This window comes from Cherax quadricarinatus, chromosome 8 (genome assembly GCF_038502225.1).
Source record: "Cherax quadricarinatus isolate ZL_2023a chromosome 8, ASM3850222v1, whole genome shotgun sequence".
Taxonomy (NCBI): Eukaryota; Metazoa; Arthropoda; class Malacostraca; order Decapoda; family Parastacidae; genus Cherax; species Cherax quadricarinatus.
In genome coordinates this window covers 28,081,892-28,091,891 of record NC_091299.1, presented here as the reverse complement: position 1 = coordinate 28,091,891, position 10,000 = coordinate 28,081,892, and the positions used below count along the sequence as shown (strand labels likewise).

General features: G+C 41.0%; 1 protein-coding gene across 4 annotated transcripts in view; it reads right to left on the bottom strand.

Moving 5' to 3' along the window:
* The window catches only part of LOC128685438 (uncharacterized), a 447,019-nt gene that overhangs the window by 124,706 nt on the left and 312,313 nt on the right, over positions 1 to 10,000 (bottom strand). The gene's annotated exons all lie outside the window — the stretch shown is intronic.

Sequence of the window (10,000 nt, the reverse complement as noted above, 5' to 3'; positions counted from 1 at the left end):
ATGGTAGTGATTATGATACTGTGTACAGGGACTTCAGTAAGGCTTTCGATAGAGTTCCACATCAGAGACTATTGAGGAAAATTAAGGCACACGGAATAGGAGAAATTTTTTCCTGGGTAGAGGCATGGTTGACAAATAGGCAGCAGAGAGTTTACATAAGTGGGGAGAAGTCACAATGGGGCCCGTCACCAGCGGTGTTCCACAGGGGTCAGTGTTGGGCCCGTTGTTGTTCACAATCTATATAAATGACATAGATGAGGGAGTAAATAGCGACATAAGCAAATTTGCTGATGACACCATAATAGGCCGTCCAATTCATTCTAATGAGGACATTAGAGCACTCCAGGATGATTTGAATAGACTGATGCAGTGGTCGGAGAAGTGGCAGATGCAGTTTAATATCGACAAATACAAAGTTCTATATGTTGGACAGGCAAATAACCATGCCACATATAAACTAAATAATGTAGATCTTAATATTACGGATTACAACAAGGATTTAGGAGCTCTGATTAGTAGTAATCTGAAACCAAGACAACAGTACATAAGCGTTCGCAATAAAACTAACAGAATCCTTGGGTTCATAGCAAGAAGTATAAATAATAGAAGTCCTCAGGTTGTTCTTCAACTTTATATATCCTTGGTTAGGCCTCATTTGGATTATGCTGCACAGTTCTGGTCACCGTATTACAGAATGGATATAAATGCACTGGAAAACGTACAAAGGAGGATGACAAAGCTGATCCCGTGTATCAGACTGAGAGCCCTGAATCTGCACTCTCTAGAAAGGCGTAGAATTTGGGGGGATATGATTGAAGTGTATAAATGAAAAACAGGAATTAATAAAGGGGATGTAAATAGCGTGCTAAAAATATCTAACATAGACGGGACTCGCAGCAATGGTTTTGAATTGGAAAAATTCAAATTCAGGTAGGATATTGGAAAGCACTGGTTTGGTAATAGAGTTGTGGATGAGTGGAACAAACTCCCGAGTACCGTCATAGACGCTAAGACGTTGTGTAGTTTTAAAAATAGGTTGGATAAATACATGAGTGGGTGTGGGTGGGTGTGAGTTGGACCTAACTAGCTTGTGCTACTAGGTTGGATGCTGTGACGTGTCTGACCTCACTAGGTCAGTGAGGTCAGACGGTCAGTGAACTTAAGGTCACTAGGTCAGTGAGCTTAAGCCGGTAAGGGAATTGAACCTGCCTCGCATGGGCCAGTAGGCCTTTGGCAGTGTTCCTTCTTTCTTATGTTCTTATGAGCAACTGTCATTACACGATGAGTGTTGCTCTCTCTCTTGTTATAAGCATCAGAGCACAGTGGTACAGTGGTACCAGTGGTACAGTGGAACAGTGCAGCCTTCGTACAAATAAGCAAATGTAGTCCACCCAGACTTGTCTTGTCTGTTTTATCCTTCTAGTTCTGCCGTAAAATTCCAAGTATTATGAGACAGGATTTCCCGTCAATGAATCCATGCTGATTTTTCTTTGAAAAATCCTTCCCGTCGTAGCTGCTCCACGAGCCTCTCTTCCCTATAACCTTCTAAATTTTAGATAATATATATGTCTGTTTTACCAGTCTGTAGTTTAGCACCTGCGTGCTTATTTTTTTTTTTTTAAATTATGCGGAAAATGTTGACCTCTTTGTTCGTTAAATTCAAGATGGGTTGCTTCCAGCGCCCTTTTAAAGATTGTTTATATGAATGTAGTCATAATTTCTGCGCCCTCTTTCACTACCCATAAAATTTTTTTGGCAGGTTTCATTGCATTTCTTGTGTACAACTTTCTTTTTATATCAGTTTTTCAATTTCTTTCTTCCGAATATAAATATTATTCATGTCTCATTGTGAATATCTCCTCGTATTTCCTACTGAGTTCAAAACACACACACACACACACACACACACACACACACACACACACACACACACACACACACACACACACACACACACACACACACACATATGCTGCAGCATATGGGCGCCTGGCAAACCTGAGAACAGCATTCCGATACCTTAGTAAGGAATCATTCAAGACACTGTACACCGTGTATGTCAGGCCCATACTGGAGTATGCAGCACCTGTTTGGAACCCGCACTTGATAAAGCATGTCAAGAAACTAGAGAAAGTACAAAGGTTTGCGACAAGGTTAGTTCCAGAGCTAAGGGGAATGTCCTATGAAGAAAGATTAAGGGAAATCGGCCTGACGACACTGGAGGACAGGAGGGTCAGGGGAGACATGATAACGACATATAAAATACTGCGTGGAATAGACAAGGTGGACAAAGACAGGATGTTCCAGGGAGGGGACACAGAAACAAGAGGCCACAATTGGAAGTTGAAGACACAAATGAGTCAGAGAGATAGTAGGAAGTATTTCTTCAGTAATAGAGTTGTAAGGCAGTGGAATAGCCTAGAAAATGACGTAGTGGAGGCAGGAACCATACACAGTTTTAAGACGAGGTTTGATAAAGCTCATGGAGCGGGGAGAGAGAGGGCCCAGTAGCAACCGGTGAAGAGGCGGGGCCAGGAGCTAGGACTCGACCCCTGCAACCACAAATAGGTGAGTACAAATAGGTGAGTACACACACACACACACACACACACACACACACACACACACACACACATACATACACACACACACACACACACACACACACACACACACACACACACACACACACACACACACACACATACACACACACACACGGCACCAGTTTGGAACCCACACCTAGCCAAGCACGTGAAGAAACTAGAGAAAGTGCAAAGGTTTGCAACAAGACTAGTCCCAGAGCTAAGAGGTATGTCCTACGAGGAGAGGTTAAGGGAAATCAACCTGACGACACTGGAGGACAGGAGAGATAGGGGGGACATGATAACGACATACAAAATACTGAGAGGAATTGACAAGGTGGACAAAGACAGGATGTTCCAGAGACTGGACACAGTAACAAGGGGACACAGTTGGAAGCTGAAGACACAGATGAATCACAGGGATGTTAGGAAGTATTTCTTCAGCCACAGAGTAGTCAGTAAGTGGAATAGTTTGGGAAGCGATGTAGTGGAGGCAGGATCCATACATAGCTTTAAGCAGAGGTATGATAAAGCTCACGGCTCAGGGAGAGTGACCTAGTAGCGATCAGTGAAGAGGCGGGGCCAGGAGCTCGGACTCGACCCCCGCAACCTCAACTAGGTGAGTACAACTAGGTGAGTACACACACACACACACACACACACACACACACACACACACACACACACACACACACACACACACACACACACTCACTCACACACACAATGGAAGACAGCAAATATAGTCCCCATATTTAAGAAAGGAAACAGAAACGAGGCACTAAACTACAGACCTGTGTCTCTGACATGTATTGTGTGCAAAGTCATGGAGAAGATTATCAGGAGGAGAGTGGTCGAACACCTGGAACGGAACAAGATTATAAATGAAAACCAGCATGGGTTCATGGAAGGCAAATCTTGTATCACAAACCTCCTGGAGTTTTATGACAAGGTAACAGAAGTAAGACACGAGAGAGACGGGTGGGTTGATTGCATTTTCCTGGACTGCAGGAAGGCCTTCGACACAGTTCCCCACAAGAGATTAGTGCAGAAGCTGGAGGATCAGGCGCATATAACAGGGAGGGCACTGCAATGGATCAGGGAATACCTGACAGGGAGGCAGCAACGAGTCATAGTACGTGAAGAGGTATCACAGTGGGAGCCTGTGACGAGCGGGGTCCCACAGGGGTCAGTTCTAGGACCAGTGCTATATATATATATATATGCGAACGACATGATAGAAGGAATAGACTCTGAAGTGTCCCTATTCGCAGATGATGTGAAGCTGATGAGAAGAATTAAATCGGATGAGGATGAGGCAGGACTGCAAAGAGACCTGGACAGGCTGGACATGTGGTCCAGAAACTGGCTTCTCGAATTCAACCCTGCCAAATGCAAAGTCATGAAGATTGGGGAGGGGCAAAGAAGACCGTAGACAGAGTATAGGCTAGGTGGACAAAGACTACAGACCTCACTCAGGGAGAAAGACCTTGGGGTGACCATAACACAGAGCACGTCACCGGAGGCACACATCAACCAAATAACTGCTGCAGCATACGGGCGTCTGGCAAACCTGAGAATAGCGTTCCGATACCTTAATAAAGAATCGTTCAAGACACTGTACACTGTGTATGTTAGGCCCATACTGGAGTATGCAGCACCAGTCTGGAACCCACACCTGGTCAAGCACGCCAAGAAGTTAGAGAAAGTACAAAGGTTTGCAACAAGGCTAGTTCCAGAGCTCAGGGGAATGTCGTACGAGGAAAGGTTGAGGGAAATCGGACTGACGACACTGGAGGACAGAAGGGTCAGGGGAGACATGATAACGACATACAAGATACTGCGGGGAATAGACAAGGTGGACAGAGATAGGATGTTCCAGAGAGGGGACACAGGGACGAGGGGTCACAACTGGAAGCTGAAGACTCAGACGAGCCACAGGGACGCTAGGAAGTATTTCTTCAGTCATAGAGTCGTCAGGAAGTGGAATAGCCTAGCAAGTGAAGTAGTGGAGGCAGGAACCATACATAGTTTTAAGAAGAGGTATAACAAAGCTCAGGAAGCAGAGAGGTAGAGGACCTAGTAGCGATCAGTGAAGAGGCGGAGCCAGGAGCTGAGTCTCGACCCCTTCAACCACAATTAGGTGAGTACACACACACACACACACACACACACACACACACACACAAACACACACACACCTCATTTTCCATCTATTCCTTTGGTCAATATTATTACATGAATTTGTGCAGTAATTTTCTTGTGTGACAATAAAACAGTTAGGTTCTTGTTTGAACCATTTATACCATGAATATTTCAAATTCTTTCTCTACCTTTCATTTAGTTCTCGCTTATTTTTTCCCCTTGATCTCGTTTCCACATGTTTTATTAACTCTTGATCATCTTAATTTTCCAGAGCTGCTGCATCTGATGCAAGCTTCGTGCTGCCACTCAAGCTTCGTGCTGCCACTCAAGCTTCGTGCTGCCACTCAAGCTTCGTGCTGCCACTCAGTGTTCCACGATGGATCAACGTACATTGTATAAAATCCTCAATGAAGTTGTTTAGGTTCCTGAAAGCAGAACAAGTGTTGCATGTGGCTCTGTAGTTCTGATGTTTACCAGACTTTGTATTTCCTTTACAAACTCTTGTTTCTCTCATCAAACACTGGAATGAAAAGCTTTCATAAAACAATGGATGAACATCCTCATGTCTGGAACTTAATGAGTTGATTGTAACGGCAACTCCGAAAATTGTATTGGTTCGTATAAAATATGTGGATTATCTTTTTCCTCTGTTAATTATAACAGTTAACTTTAAAAAATACCATAAAATGCAAAGTAAAATGATATTTTTATTGAGGGATGAATTAGCAGCTGATTTATTTGCGGTTGAAATCTTTACATTTAAATAAAAAAAGGCACAATACCGTGACTGGAACAATATACAATAACACGCACAGAGAAGAGAGGAGCTTACGACGACGTTTCGCTCCGACTTGGACCATTTACAAAGTCACACTAACAAAAAGGAGAACATTTAAAATTTAAATGTTAACAAATAAATAAGAAATATAATAAACACGATTTGAGTGCAGTTATCTACTGGATCGACACCATGTCCAGCCCTTCTAGGGCAGGGTAGGTGCCTGAGCCGGAGCTTGTGGCTCACAAGACTGTCATTCCCATTAGCTCCCTTGGGGCGGCGATGGCAGACCAGAGAGGCCTAGCTTCTCCCTACGAGCCCCGTGAGGGCGGGGAATGTGGCTAGGCCTGGGGACAGTTGGTCCCAAAGATGAGGGGGTACTTGTGCCTCCTCCCATGGAAGACTTAGGTCTCAGACACTACCTAGACAGGGAGCCCAGGCCGGGCCACCACTTGGAAAAGGCCCGGGCCGGGAGAATACCAGCGAATCTTTAATAATAATAATAATAAAGCTATCTACTTCTAGCCCATTTAAAGTCTAGACCTTAAATGACGTTCTGTTCTTCTTTGTTAACACTAGCACAAAACCACTCCCCTCCCTTAACCACGCAAACACCTATCTTTTGACGTGTGTTCATGTGCACTGTTGCAAAGACCATTGTTCAGTTGTCTGAGGTCGCCACACCGTGTGACCTCCTGCCGATCCCCACAATTCGTGTACTTCTACACTGATGCAACACAACACCTTTGCTACTAGATCTAGCCTCGGCTCTTCTTTTCACTACAGCCTTTTCTCCTCTCCTCACTATTCTTCTATCCCACTTCCCGTTCACCCCATCTTGGGTCCTTACCTGTGAGTCAGTCTAGTTTAGTCTAAACCAAGTTTTTTTTTTTCATGATAAAAGTTCGGTATAAATGTCAGTATTTGCACAAAGACCTCAAAGGTTGGTTGTAACAAAAGAGTATGGACCAGTGTTTACTGATAGCATGTCACACACCACATTTTTCCCGGGTAAAGTTAACACATGTCAACCCAACCCAGCTGATATAAAACACACACACACACACACACACACACACACACACACACACACACACACACACATATATATATATATATATATATATATATATATATATATATATATATATATATATATATATAGATATATATATATATATATATATTATTGTAATCACGAAAGTATGGTATTGATCAATTACAACACTGCGCTAGCCAAGGATCCGAACCCGTGTTATATTGGCCCCCCATTGTGAGCGAGAACCACATGACGCCTTAACCCACATGACCACCCAATCCTACAAGAACAAGCATACAGCAGACCTATGTGTTTTACCTTGGTCCGAGGACACACGGAGGTGTGGGAGCTTTCAAGCTAATCTCATTCTCATCCCTGTTTGGTGTACTACCCTACGAGCAGCATTTATATATGATTGTAACCATGAACGAATATATATATATATATATATATATATATATATATATATATATATATATATATATATATATATATATATATATATATATATATATATATATATATATATATATATATATATATATATATATATATATATATATATATATATATATATATATATATATATATATATATATATATATATATATATATATATATATATTTTTTTTTTTTTTTTTTAAAACACCAGCCGTATCCCACTGAGGCGGGGTGGCCAAAAAGGTAAAAAACGAAAGTTTCTCCTTCTACATTTAGTAATATATACAGGAGAAAGGGTTACTAGCCCCTTGCTCCCGGCATTTTAGTCGCCAATTACAACACGCATGGCTTACGGAGGAAGAATTCTGTTCCTCTTCCCCATGGAGATAACAGGAAATAAACAAGAACAAGAACTAGTAAGAAAATAGAAGAAAACCCAGAGGGGTGTGTATATATATGCTTGTACATGTATGTGTAGTGTGACCTATGTGTAAGCAGAAGTAGCAAGACGTACCTGAAATCTTGCATGTTTATGAGACAGAAAAAAAGACACCAGCAATCCTACCATCATGTAAAACAATTACAGGTTTCCATTTTACACTCACTTGGCAGGACGGTAGTACCTCCTTGGGCGGTTGCTGTCTACCAACCTACTACCTACCAAACCTATAATAGTACATGTATATAGAATATTAACAGTACAATACATGTATTACAGACCCATGGCACCTGTACTAAGCTCAATAAGGCTACCAACATTAAAAATCATCTTGAAAACCTCACTTGTCACATACAATGAATGTATATCATACATCTGAAATCAATGATAGAAGAGGTACATCAAATAAAAGTGAATTCAAATCGAGGAACCGATATACAGAGAGAGAAATCTGTACTGTACTAATATTACAGTCATGGGAAAGTGCTAAACCTGTAGAGATCATACAGCAACTGGGGAATGAGAGGTAGGTAATCAGGTCTGATCCAAGGAAAAGGAGGGTATCTAAAATTTGTTGGATCAAGACACCTCTCCTTGAAGAGCATTTCTTTTTTTTTAATATGTCGGCTGTTTCCTACCAAGGCAGGGTGACCCAAAAAGAAAGAAAAAACTTTCATCATCATTCAACACTTTCACCATCACTCATACATAAAATCACTGTCTTTGCAGAGGTGCCCAGATATGACAGTTCAGATGTCCCTCAAACTGCCAATATCCCAAACCCCTCCTTTAACCCTTAAACGGTCCAAACGCACACATACGTCCACGCGCGCAGCGCCCCAAACGTATATATACGTTTTCTTTGTCATTCATTCAACATTGCCACAATAAGCCTGAGTCACCTAGACATGAGAAAATGGGTGTGCGCACTCACTGTGTGCCATATTAAAATAACTGGGGATGCCTGGGTACCATATGCTCTTTTTTCCTTTTAAAAGAAAAGATTGTTTTTTCCTCAAAAAAGTTGGGGCGCTACGCGAGTGAACGCATACACACGTTTGGACCGTTTAAGGGTCAAGTGCAGGCATTGTACTTCCCATTTCCAGGACTCAAGTCTGGCTAACCAGTTTCCCTGAATCCCTTCACAAAATATTCATGTCGCCCACAATATATATATATATATATATATATATATATATATATATATATATATATATATATATATATATATATATATATATATATATATATATATATATATATATATATATATACATACATACATATGTATATATATATATTTCTAAACCAATTTGCATTATTATCCATTTCATTTTTGACGGTGAACTTCGCCATTTTGCTTAGAAATGTTTCTTTAAAATATCTTAAAGAAGGATGAAAGAACTAAATAATAACTGAAAAACTCTTTATCATTTTTAAGTATTGCAAGTAGGAATCTCACTTATAAATGAAAGCCAAGACGCCACCACCTTTCATGAGAATTCTTTCAAATGTCACGTAATGAGGATTCCATTTTTCAGTTGCACCTTTTTCTCCTTCCTTTCCTCCACTCGTCCATCTCTTCCTCCTGCCTTATTTTTCTTAGTCCCTCCTCTCCCTCATTACCTCCTCTCCGTTCCTCCTTCCTTCCCTCTCCATTTTTTTCCTTTCTTCTGGAGGATTTCGAATCCTTCGTTGGTTTCTTTACATTGTTGTTGTCATGGCGGTGTTCTTGCTCTGCATCACTAGGTCTTCCCTAGTTTATTCACTCATTTTTTATTGCTTCTCTCCCTCTCTCACACACACACTTTATCACCTCCATCTCCCATTGTAATACGTTCCATTTTTTCCATAGATATAAACTTCCCGTTCCTCCAATAATTGCTCGGTACGTTTATTTTTTTGCTCTCTGGTATAACTATTATTGTTTGCAGATCACTCTTCCTCTCCCTCCCTTCCTCCCTACCTGTCGATATTTTGACGTCCAGCCCCAAACCTTTTAAAAATAATAGATGGATGGAACGTCAGCAGTGTGTGTGTGAAAAATATATGTTATTTCACATATATTTGATTTTTTTCCATTTTTTTAGCAAAGGGAGACAGTGGCAGATGGAAATACATTAGTTATACCGTGAAGTCTGAAAAAATAAATTCAGTAGCACTCGACTGCATAGTCATGCGGAGCGTAACTCACTGTTTTGTATCGTTATATAATTACAATAACAGTGAGTGGATACTACAGTTGCATATACAGTATATAATTAAAGCAATACTGTAAGTGACAGTACATCGCCAGAGTTTTGCAGCGACAATAGTATTGTGGTGCAACTAGATTGTTGATATAGCCTTACGCAAAGTGCATCGGCACAATGCACTGATTGTATTACACCGCCAAGGCCCTTGCAATGGTTAATTGGGCTTAAAGCCTATCGATAACTGACACGAGTCATTAAAATTATTAATGTTGCGTGTTATCTCTTCGCCAAAAGTAATTCAACTCTCAAATAGTAATTACTTCTTAGTATACACTCCTTGCTTATTATATTCACAAGGACAGATCTTAATGTTTCGAC